At 36.5% G+C, this 12,740-nt stretch overlaps 1 long non-coding RNA gene across 1 annotated transcript in view; it reads left to right on the plus strand.

Moving 5' to 3' along the window:
* Positions 1-11,600, plus strand: part of LOC107873205 — a 47,683-nt gene extending 36,083 nt beyond the window's left edge. Inside the window, exons 2-3 of the long non-coding RNA XR_001675174.2 lie at positions 2,655-2,723; positions 10,157-11,600. This is a non-coding gene — a long non-coding RNA (uncharacterized LOC107873205). The remainder of the gene's footprint in view (positions 1-2,654; positions 2,724-10,156) is intronic.
* The last annotated feature ends 1,140 nt before the right edge of the window (positions 11,601-12,740 follow it).

Below are 12,740 nucleotides of genomic sequence, written 5' to 3' on the forward strand. Positions count from 1 at the left end.
ATATAAGTACAGGTTAGTTAACTCATAGCCACTGGGGAAACACTAACATGAAGAATAACTTTGCAATTTAAAGGGAACAAATATAACACAAAAAACAAAGATTTATTCATAAGTAGTGGATAAGTATCATTATAGTTCATAATTTAAATGTTCTAATGGAAAATCCATAGGAATCAAGAAGTATTAATAAGTGAAGGACTGGGAAAAAGATTTTGAAGGAGTAGGGTCAAATGGTTATTGAGATGTCTTATCTGTACATTAAGGATAAGGACCTCATCATTTAAGATTAAACCCTCTTCTTCAGTTTAACATTCTTAATTCTAAGTATTTCAGAGATACATGGTCTTTTTTTGGAGAGATATTGAATTGTCACCTAGAGCTTGCTAAATTTTTCATCCTTCGCAGCTAGGTTAATTTAATTTCTTTTATTTACTTAATGATCTCCCTTGGAGAAATGCTACCTAATTTAACACATTCAGTTTTGACCAGTGTCTTCATGCTAAGAATTTGTAGCACAAGTCCTTGGGTTCCATTTTCATAGACAATACCAAATTGGTCAAATACTTTGTTAAACCAATATCCATAAGGCATGCAATATTTTCAATTTTTTCCATGAATGAATATGTGAATATATTCCATCATTAAAGCAGGTAGATGAATAAATTCAAAGCTACTAAGTAATTCTATCACATACAAATCAGTGGTTGGGGCAATGTTTTTTTTTTGTGATCTAAGTAGAATAGACTTTGAATCACCCTAGGTTTTTAACCCATAGAAATTTCCTGAGCTTTGAGATCACTGTCCTATTGAGGACTTAACCATATGAGTCATATGGTGTGGGTATTGTTTAGGTAACCTTAGTTATTAGGTGTCCAGTGGTGGTGGTTGGGTTTTCGATCTTGGTAATGACTTGGTGGTATGAGTCATTAGGGGTGGTGATAGGCCGTTAGGATGATCCTTAACAAAATTAGTAACTTAGTTACTTGACTTGGCTCTGAGTAAGAGTGGATCACTAAGAGCCATGAGGATAGGTTACAAGTTGTAGGGTTGAGTCATATGTTGTCCAGTATCAAGTCCCTTTGGGTTTTATCTTGGATATGATTAGACCATACGAATCGTATAGTCTAGTAATATATGGGATCATGGAGTTGTATGATGTATAGTGTATTGGTGTCCAACTCACTATCTTGGTGACGACTCAAGGGTACGAGTCATATATTGTGGTCACGAGTCAAAGAGGTTGACTCGTAACTACTTGTGACCTTTTTACAATTTTAAGTTAGGGACATTCTGGATAATTCCCCCTTTAACTCCCTTTGATACCACGACTTAAAACACCCTTTGGGACTTCATTAACACATTATTCCTACTGAAGTACTCTCAAATTCTCTCTCAAACTCTCTGTTCATGCAATAGTTAGGGTTTCATTAAGATAATCAATTAATGCTTTCAAGGGTGGTTTCTCTCCATACTTCTTGGTATCTAAGGCATGTTACTCCTCCCTCATTGTTATTTCACTCAAGGAATATGTTTACTGTATGGTTTTAATCGTATTGTTATTGCTTTGATATAAAGATTGGGGGTTTTGGTTGTTCATGGATAAATATTATTTCTCATGGTTTAATTATGGTTTTCTTTTTTAAATTATAGTTTTGCACATGTGGGTGCATGGTAATGGTGATTAAATTGAGGGGTTATGGTTGAGCCCCAAATTAGATGATTTTGATTTTGATAATGGTATTCCCTCAACTTGTTTGTGAAATTGTCAATGAGAATGATAGTCACCACTATAAATTTGTGTTTTTGAATTAAAGTTTTTGCATAACCTTGGTAATGACAAATGACGGACTTATAAAGGCTTTGATGGTATAAATTATATTAGATTAAAGTTAAATTTTCAATGAGAATAATAATTTCACCAATTTAAAATTGTGTTTTTCAATAAAGTTTTGGCATAACCTTGGTAATAACAAGTGAAGGACTTATAAAGGCTTTGATGGTATAAATTGAATTGGATTGAAAATATTGCAGGGTACATAAGATTCCCCCAAGTGATTTTAACAATAAAGTCTGTGGGGTACATGGGAATCCCCTAAGGGTTGGCTAATGACATTGCGTGCATCTATAGTTGGTATGACAATATGACTTTGTAATGCCTTAATAATTAAATCCTGGAATTGGTGGTTTGGTTATGTGTAAAAGGTTTAATTGGGCAATAATGGTGGGTTGTGATAGCTAGCCATGAAGGTGTGACTCCGATGGAAGGACACTAGAAACTAATGTTTGTCGATGTGAGGTTTGGTCAAGGTGATTATGTACATGATGTCACACTTATATTTTGGGGGATGTACTAGTTATCCCAGGATTTTCCCTTGTTCGTGAGGCGAACATGCACCGGGGCCCATTCAGCAGGAAGAGCTGAACCCATATAGCCCATGGGTAGATTTTATGATGGTTAACCTACAACTCAAGTTAAGAATTTAATGCATGCTAACTTGTTATCTATCCCTGTACTATATATATGTATACATGTGATTACATATGGTTATTTGATTTCATTTTAAATGATGCCATTATTTTATCTTTATCCTTGAGTATATGCTTACGTTCACTCTGCTAACCATATTTGGGTATTTTATCCCCATGCAATGCAGGACTGGCCATACTATTACTCTTACTTAGTGACTTGGATTCAGGGATAACTTTTGAGTCAGATTGAAGTGGTGAGCTTTCATACTCTAGAAGACCCCATTCAAGTTATAAACTTTTTTTCAATATTGTTATTTCTTTGGTTTTGGTTTTGGCTATGGTAGGGGGCATGTCTAGACTTAATATTCTTTAACTTTGGTTAGAGGCTTTTTTAGACTACTATGGGCATGGGCGTGTCGGTATTATTTTTAACATTGGTATTGGTAGTGGCATTGGGATTGGTAATGGATGTTTAATTAGTTGTAGTTTTTTACTTTGGATTTAAGATTACTATCATGTCTTTAATTTAAAATTACCATATCTTGTATAGGTCGGTGTTTACCTAATATAAGGGTGTAGGGCAGGTAATGATTGGGTATTAGGGGTGGTCTCCGAACATGGTTGGACTTGAGATACTCAACATGACTAGGCCCTGGTTTGGGTATGTCAGGTGCCCTAGGTTCATGTTAATTGGGTTTCCAACAAAGTCGTGTCGAGTATGGTCTCTTTTAAAGGTGTGTAGTGCGCCACACTCATAATAGAGAGGCGACGAGGCATTTAGAAATATTTCTCTTTCTTATGTTTTATTTTTGAGATTTAGGGTTTAAGGTACTGAAATCTTCTCTAATACCTGTTTATTTGCTTTTTGGTCCATTCCACCTAGATGATCTAAAGTTTAAGAAAACTTCTTTGTCTAACCTGAGGACAATATTGATGGAACATGTCTTACTTATGGGGTCCAGACCTAATGTGGGGGTCTAGTTCTTGAGTTCCTTCCTAAAGTTCCATTGATCCCCTCCACCCTTCTCGAGCTCCTCAAGCTGATATGACGAATGTTGAGTTTCATCAGTCTATTCATATATTAGATCAATTAGTAGCTTTCCAAGATGAGTATGGTTTTTCTTTTACTCCATCATCTGAGGCCACAAGGATTGACCAGTTTATGAGGTTGAACCTTCCAACCTTTACTGGTGTTAAGGTTGAGGAGGATCCTAAAGATTTTATTAATGAGATAGAGTAGATATTCTGCGTTATGCATGATACTATCATGAATGGTGAGAAGTTTGCTATGTACCAGATAAAAGATGTAGCATACCAATGGTATGAGAAATAGGAATAGTTAAGGGGTGATGATGTTGAGTCAACCCTATGGGATAATTTCTCTAGTGGTTTTTTGGACCATTATTTCCTCGAGAGTTAAGGAAGGTGAAGGAAAAAGAGTTTATTAAATTAAAGCAAGGCAAGATGTCAATCAAAGAGTATGCCTTAAAGTTTCACTGGTTATCTCGGTACGCTCTAGAGTTGGTTTTTAGAATAAGGAAGTTTTCTTTTAGGTTATCCCGAGACTTAATTTTAGGGAGTAAGGCTGCCTTGTTGAAAAGGACATGGACATCTCCAGGTTATTTATGTACATACAATATGTTGAGGAAGAGAAGAAGAAGTAGGCAAAGATAGAGAAGAGACAGAGCAATAAGTTTAGAATTTTTAGTAGGATGGTGGCTAACAGTAGAGTGGAAGGGATGGTAGAAAGTGGACCAAGAATAAGTGGGATAATTCTACGTCTTACTCGATGGCAAATGCTCCCTACCCAAAGTCGTTGGGTGACAGGCATTTTAATGGTGGCGATAATTATAGGGCATAGGGTACCCAATCTCAGGCTAGTAGGGACCAATCAGCTCTATCCTATTCTCATTATAGATTTTATGGTCGATTGCATTGGGTTTATTGTGATAAAGAAAAGAAAAAGTGCTTCAAATATGGTCAGCTAGTGCATATGCTTAAAATTTGTGTTGTTGGTAAGGTTGCCACTGGGGCAAATAAGGTTCTTGTTGCCTCTTCTTCAGCTCCGACACTAAAGGGTACACCATCTAATTCTGGGAATGGTCTAAACTGACTCCATGCTCTCACTACCCGTCAGGATTTTGAGGCATCACCTGAAGTCATTATCGATATGTTGAAACTTTTTTCCCATGATGTGTACTAATTACTTGATTTGGGTCTACTATTTCATATGTGATCCAATTTATGGTTGTGCATTTTGGATTTGTTCTCGAGTGTATTTTGGACTCTTTTCATATTTCTACCTTGATGGATGACTCTGTGGTTTCTAGGAGAGTCTATTGGGGTTGTGTGGTATTTGTGGGTGGTCGGAAGACTTTGGTGGATCTGTTTGAATTAGAAATGGTTGATTTTGATGTTATGTTAGGGATGGATTGGTTGCATTCATGCTATACTTCTCTACACTGTCGAACCTGTAAGATTATCTTTAAATTCCCAAATGAGCCAATTATTTAATGGGAGGGTAGTTCCCTAGCTCTTAAGGAGAGGTTCATATTATATCACAGAGCTCAGAGATTAATATCCAAGGGATGACTCTATTATATGGTCTGGGTTAAAGATTCTAACTCTAGGGTCCTTCTTTACATTCTGTCCTGATAGTGAATGAATTTCCTGAGGTCTTCCCTAATGACCTTCCTGACTTTCCTCCCAATAAGGAGATTAATTTTGGGATTAATGTTATTCCAAACACTCATACTATTTCTATTCCCCCGTATAAATTGGATCCAGTTGAGTTGAAGGAGCATGAAGGGAAACTAAAGGATCTTTTAGGCAAGGGTTTTATCCATTCTAGTATGTCTCCATGGGGTGCACTGGTTTTATTCGTTCATAAAAAGGATGGTTCCCTGTAGATGTGTATTGATTATCAATAATTGAATAAGGTAATTGTAAAGAATAAGTACTCTCTCCTAAGGATAGATGATTTGTTTGATCAGCTTCAGGCTGCTATATTTTTCTCCAAGATTAAGATATGATCAAGATATCATCAGTTAAATATTAAGGAGGTGGATATCCTTAAGACTGATTTTTATACCTGGTATGGGCATTTTGAGTTCCTGATTATGTCTTTTTGTTTGGATATTGCCCCTGCAGTATTCAAGACTTAATGAATAGAGTCTTTCTTTAGTTTTTGGATTTATTTATCATTGTGTTCATAAATGATATTTTGGAGTACTCTAAAAGCGAGGTGTATCACGTTTATCACCTTTGTATTATGTTTCATACCTTCAAAAATTAGTGGTTCTATGCTAAATATTTGATATATGAATTTTAGTTGAACACTATCACTTCTCTGGGTCATGTCATTTCTAGTGAAAGGATCATGGTAGACCCGCAAAAGGCTGCAGTGGTTAGCAATTGTCCTAGACCCATGACTCCAACCAATATTCATAGCATTTTGAATTTAGATAGTTATTATAGAAGGTTTTTGGAAAGTTTCTCTTCTATAGCTGCCCTATTGACTAAGTTAACTTAGAAGAAGGTAAAGTTCTTATGGTCTGATGCTTGTTAAGGTATCTTTGAGAAGCTGAAGAATAAGCTAACTTTGGCACCTATCTTGACTCTACTCGAAGGCACTAATGGGTTTATAGTCTATTGTGATGCATCCCGTATGGTGATAGCTTATGCCTCTACACAGTTAAAGGTGTATGAGAAGAATTATCCAACTAATGACTTAGAGCTACTGGTTATGGTATTCGCATTGAATATCTAGTGTCACTATTTGTATGAAGTGCATGTGGATATCTTGTCAGATCATAAGAGCCTGCAATATGTGTTTACTCAGAAAGAGTTGAACCTCAGGAAAAGGAGATGGCTTAAGCTACTCAAGGATTATAATATGAGTCTTCACTACCATCCAGGTAAAGATAATATGGTTTTTGATGCTATTAGCAGGTTATCCAAGAGGAGTCTAGCTCATGTGTGTAAGGGAAAGTGAGAATAGGTGAAAAATGTTCACCATTTGGATAACCTTGGAGTTTGCCTCTTGGACTTTGAGGATGGTGGTGTACTTGTGCAGAAAATGGCGGAGTCGTCCTTGGGTATTGAGGTGAAGGAAAAACAAGTGTTCAATCATATCTTGATGAGGATCAAGGGTAATATAGGTGGGAAGAAAGTAATGTATTTTGAGGTTAGTAGAATGGTACCTTGCAGTACCAAGAAAGATTGTGCATTCCTGATATTGATGGATTATGAGAGAGGATCTTGGCTGAGGCACATGATTAATGCTATGATATTTATCCTTGTTTAACAAAAATGTATCATAACCTTATGGTGATGTATTGAAAAAATAGTATAAAGCGGAGTGTGGCTAGTTTTGTAGCTATGTGCATGGTGTACCGATAAATGAAAGTTGAGCACATGAGGCCCGAAGAGTTATATTAAGAGATTGATTTGCTTGTGTGGAAGTGGGAAGTGATCAACATGGATTTCATTATCGGTCTTCCTCGATCTCAGAAATAGTTTGATTCAGTTTGGGTCATCATGGATAGGATAAAGAAGTTTACGCATTTCTTGCCAGTAAGGACAATTTTTTTTGTAGAGGATTATGCAAGGTTGTACCTCCAAGAGATTGTGAAGTTTTATGGGGTACCTATTTCTATTATCTCAGATTGTGGTATGCAGTTTTTATCTCACTTTTGGTGGTCGTTTCATGAAGGTTTGGGAACTAAGATAAGTCTTAGTACTGCTTTCCACCCACAGTCAGATGGGAAAACAAAAAGGACTATTCAGATATTCGAAGCTATGCTTCGAGCTTACGTGATAAACTATGGTGGTAGTGGTTTTTAGAATTTGCCTCTTATTAAGTTTGCATATAATAATAGCTACTACTCTAGCATTGGGATGGTCTCATTTGAGGCCTTGTATGGTAGGAGATGTAGGTCTCCCATTAGGTGGTTCGAGGTTGGTGAGGCAGATTTGGTTCACCAAGCCATGAAGAAGGTGAAGGTGATTCGAGATAGGCTTAACATTGTCCAGAGTCGCCAAAAGTCCTATGCAGATGTGAGACATGGGAAGTTAGAGTTTGAGGTTGGTGATAGAGTGTTCTAAAAAGTGTCTCCCATGATGGGAGTGATATCGTTTGGGAAAAATGAGAAGCTCAGTCCCTGATATGTTGGTCCATACTTGGTTTTTAGAAGGGTTGGCAATGTTGTGTAGGGGTTGGAGTTGCCTTCTAGTTTGAGCTCCATTCACCAGTTGTTCCATGTTTTCTATGTTAGGGAAGTGTGAGAGTGATTCATTGTAAATTGTTCCTATCAAAGATATTGGTATTTCAGATTCCCTATCTTATGAAGATGTCCCTGTTGAAATCTTGGATTGGCAGGTCTGACAGTTACGAACCAAGGATGTATCATTGGTAAAGGTTCTATGGAGGAACCACAAGTTGGAAGATGCTACAAGGAAGCTGAAGAGGACATGAAGTCTAAGTATCCATTCCTATTTCTCATTCCAAAATATCATGCTTAAGGTATGTGTTGATCTAAAAATCTTTGTTCTATGTCTTTGTTAAAGGTAGATTGTGAATTCCTTGGTATTCTATATTTTTGTTTTAAAGTTAAGAGTAAGGGTGTTTGGGGATTTAATAATGCTAGTCATTTCCTTGTCCCATCATTCGATGACAAATAATCCAAGTGGAGGAGAATTGAAACACCCTGGGTTTTAGCCATTGAAAATTTCTTGAGCTTTGAGCTTACTGTCCTATTGATAACTTAACCATATGAGTCATATTGGGTGGGTACGGGTTAGGTGACCCTAGTCATTAGGTGTCCAGTGGTTGGTAATTAGGTTTTTGGTCTTGGTAATGACTTGGTGGTATGAGTTATTAGGGGTTGTGATGGGTCATTAGGACGATCCTTAACTAAATCAGTAACTTAGTGACTTGACTTGGATCTGTTGTATTCTTCTAGACATATACCACAAACTAGCAATTTTGTTTGCATTGTAGTTCTTCTCAATTGTTTTCCTGTCTTCATCATTGAACTCCCTCCTGCTTTTGATAACCAATCTTATAATATCTCCTTTTTTGACTTCTCTTATAGGTACATTAGGACCATCAATAATTATATCCATCAGTTCACTATCCTTAGCCATATTGAAGTCAAACATCCTTGTTTTCTATCATTCATAGTACTATCAATTAAATCTAGGTGGTCTAGTCGTAGATTTCCCTTCTTCAAGGTTAAGTGGAGTAGCTATGCTGACCAAATTACTCTCGGTGTGAACATTTTAAACTGTTTTGGCTCTAAAACCAATTGTTGGAACCCTTGGTGGTTGCACCACATAGTGCGGAACCAGGTCCTTTAAAGGCAATCACAACCAATCAAACCATAAAGTGCAGGAAAACTAACGGTTGTGCAGGAAAATGCAACAATTTAACATGGAAACATCCCTACTCAAGGGAGTAAAAACCATGGTTTTCCCTCACAAGCACATCAAAAGTTCACTACAATCAACCTCTTGATTATAGACTCAAATTGGAACCTAACTCTAGGTTCCTCTCACTTGTAATACGTCTACTACAAGATCATCTTGATAACTCTACCAAGGCACTCCCTTAACTTATTAACTCTAATCAATATCAAACATAGGCAACTCTACCTAAGCACTCTCTAATCAAAGAGAAAAGATCATTACTCTTATATCATGAGTAATTCAATTACAAATTAGTACTCACTCAAAACACTCTCTAATTAACCACACACATATGGTAAAAAAGCTTGAGCAATATCAGATAACTCTCTTTAGCACTCTTTTTTTGTCTTTGCAAGAAATTTTTGATAAAGAAAATTTTTTTCCTTTTATAGATGAGTGATGATTAGGGCTAAAAATTCATTAGACCAGGTGTCCTAATTAGTACAAACAAAACCGTCCAGTTTGTTACACAAATAGACAAAGTTGTGCAGACGCGTGCAAACTATACTATTGCATCAAACATCCAGGGACCTGGTCCCTTGTAGTCATCTACTCATCATCAAAACTACATATATCATAAATAAAGGTTAACGTGAAGTTCTCTAAAATGGGTTAAATAATTTCTTAAAATATGCATCTTTTTTAGTCTTTTTAAGCCTCTGAGGGAATGGTGGTGGTAATCTCTTCGGTGTTTGCTCAACTGCCTTTGCTTTTGGGTATTCAGATATCCACAAATTTTCAAATTCTTTGGTTGGGACTTGTTTCTTATTTGCTTGATGTGGGACCAACTTGGACGGTACGTCATGAATATTCTTCGGAGGCCTATCAATTAGGTCTCTACCATGCCTCAAGGTGATTGTCATGACTTTGGATTTTATCTATCACTAGGCAAACCCACTTAAGTTCTAGTCTTTTATGCTAGAGCCAACTGCCCCAACTGTATCTTGAAATTATTTTGAGTCAGTTGTTTATTTTTGATAGATGAAGTCATTTGTTGTTGGTTGGTCAGGATTTTTTTCAATGTCTCTTTAATATTACTAGCCTGAGTGTTATTTTGGATACCATGTTGTTTGCTGAAATTTCTAAGTGTGAGCCAGGTTATTTCCCTATGGGTAATTGGTTGACTCTTTCTATTGTGATTATTAGCATTACCATAATTCTTGTTATCCTTTTGTGCATTTCCCATAAAACTAACCAACTCTAGATTTTCTCCACACAGGTTTGCAGAGTGACCAACATTTCCACAAATCGCACACCAAGAATGAGCCTATTGAACTACATTTTCTTGAGCCTGGTGTTGATTTACACTTAACTTACTGAATTGTGTCATTATTTTATTCTTAAAGGAGTTTAACTGAGCGGCCAATATTGTGACACTGTCATCCTTAATAATACCAGTTGGCTTCTTCACTGCACTTCTGGAAATATCACAATCCCAATTGGGATTACCTTGTGCAATTTAATTTAGGAGAGTATAAAACTAATCATAAGTTTTCTCCAAAGCTTGACCACCTGAAATTGAATCTAGCAATTTTTTTGTATTATAGCCAAGATCTTCAACAAAAGTATTAGCTAATACCTCGTTCGTCCATTGGTGATGTGGACAATCCCTGAGAAGAGACTTGAATCTCTACTGTGTTTGATAGAGATTCTTATTTGGCTTATATTTGAAAGTCAAGATCTCACTAGTCAATCTTGCAGTTTTTTCCAGAAGGAAAAAATTGGATGAGGAACTTCTTTGCTAAGTCTATAGAGTTATGATGGAGTTTGAAGGTTCTATCTCCAACCATTTCTTCGTTTCCCCCAAAAGTGAGAAGGGGAAAAAAGTGTTCCTTATGTAATCAGTGAAGACTCCAGTGGTAATGAAAGTGTCACTAATATCTAAGAATTTCTATAGATGAACCTGTGGATCCTCATGTGACAATTGCACCATGTTCTACTTTAGCTCAAATCTACTCACAGGCTCCGATCTGCAGATGCTAGAGGTGATATTAGTTGCTAGTGGGATTATCACTTTGGATACTATCCTGCAGACTAGTTGTACTTCAACTGTGATTGCAAGAATGGCTTCACTTATTTGAACTTGGGGATGGGGAGATAAGTGTTGATTCTCTCCTTAATTAAAGCAAGCATCACTCAAGTTTGGGATATGGTTCAACCAAATTTCTTTTCCTTTCTAGAGTAGTTGAAATTCATACCTGTACCTATAAGTTTAGAAGCTAATACCAAGTTGTCAGTGCTCATAAAACAAAATATCAAAACTAAAAATTATAAAGTTATCAATTTTTAAGTCCCCAACAATTGTGCTTCCAACTTGTTGTGTCCTATCGCACACACAATTGTACGTTGTTGCTCAAGTTTTTAAGCCTGATATGGCATGGAAACACGACACTTTTGATGCATAAAACCGAAAAGTTATGCATGAACTTACAATATTTTGTTGGATATGATACATTTTGGTGTGAATTGCAGGTAAAACAGGTCTATAATAGTGTTTGAACAAAAAAAAAGAAAAAAACCAACTTTGAGCAATACACGAGTCACCGCTTGAATTGTAACCATCCAATATGACTCGTATATTGAACGATACTTACAACAGAACCATGGGTCAACCTATATAGTCAACTATGGGGAAGATACGACTCAAGTATTTGAGTCGTGAGACAGGATACAAGTCTTACAGAGAAGTCATAAACATAATAGAACCTAAGATGTTGTTCAAAGATTTAAGTGTCAGAAGTATACGAGTTGGAAGTCTGAGTATGACTGTTATAGGAAAGTCGTATACAAACTAGTGTTCAATACTTGGAAGGACAAAAATCTCAGGTAGATACGAGTGAAGGACATGAGTCGTACACTAATGTATGACTCATAAGAAGAAGTCCTAAGTTGAAAAGGAAGTTGAATACTTGGGAGATGAGACACTAGAATGGATACGAGAAGGCAGGATATGACTCGTATGATACTGATAAGAGTGAAGACCTAGTCATACAGACTGCCGGCATAACTTAACCTTTCTCATTTTTATTAGGATTTTTATGTTATTTTGAGATACTATAAATACCCTAGGGTTTATCTTTTATTAGGTTACACTCTTTTACATATTATTACAATAGTTTTATAATTTCTCTTGAGATTTGAGGGTTTATTCAATTAAAGACTTTGGAGTTTAAGCATCTTATTCTTGTGCAATTGATTTTATGTGTTGTTCATTGATTATCATGGTTTCTTGCACAAAGATGAGCGGCTAATCTTCTTAACTAGGGTTATAGGAATCCTGGTAGATTAGCTAAGTAGAAAAAGTGGGAAACTCATTTATTCTAGGGTTTCTGCATATATCTTAATCTTCTTCACGATAACTAATCTCGAGTATCTGCAGTAACTCGAGATAGCTTGTATCGCATCCATCCTCACAAAGGAGCTTGTTATTGGGAAAAGAAGATTAGGACAGTGATTTGGGATTCACCTCTACCTGTTAGTTCTTGCCATCTCATCTCATCACTTGATCCTACCTCGTGATAGTAAATTGAGGTCATAGCAAGGAGCTACAAGGTGACACCTTAAGACATACTTGGTAAAGGGTGAAATTTATCTTCATGCTTACCAGGCAGCTGATAATACCTCTCTTGTCAACTTTGTATATAGAACAACAGAATAGTTAGGTTGATCACGAGAAATTTGTGGCGTTGAGAAGCCAGGGGGAGCACAAACCTAGTGTTCATCTCATATTATATACGACACAAAAGCACTCAAGATTTGGTTACTACTTACGATTAATACCACAATCCCCTATTTACTTTCCT

Source organism: Capsicum annuum, chromosome 6, assembly GCF_002878395.1.
Source record: "Capsicum annuum cultivar UCD-10X-F1 chromosome 6, UCD10Xv1.1, whole genome shotgun sequence".
Taxonomy (NCBI): domain Eukaryota; kingdom Viridiplantae; phylum Streptophyta; class Magnoliopsida; order Solanales; family Solanaceae; genus Capsicum; species Capsicum annuum.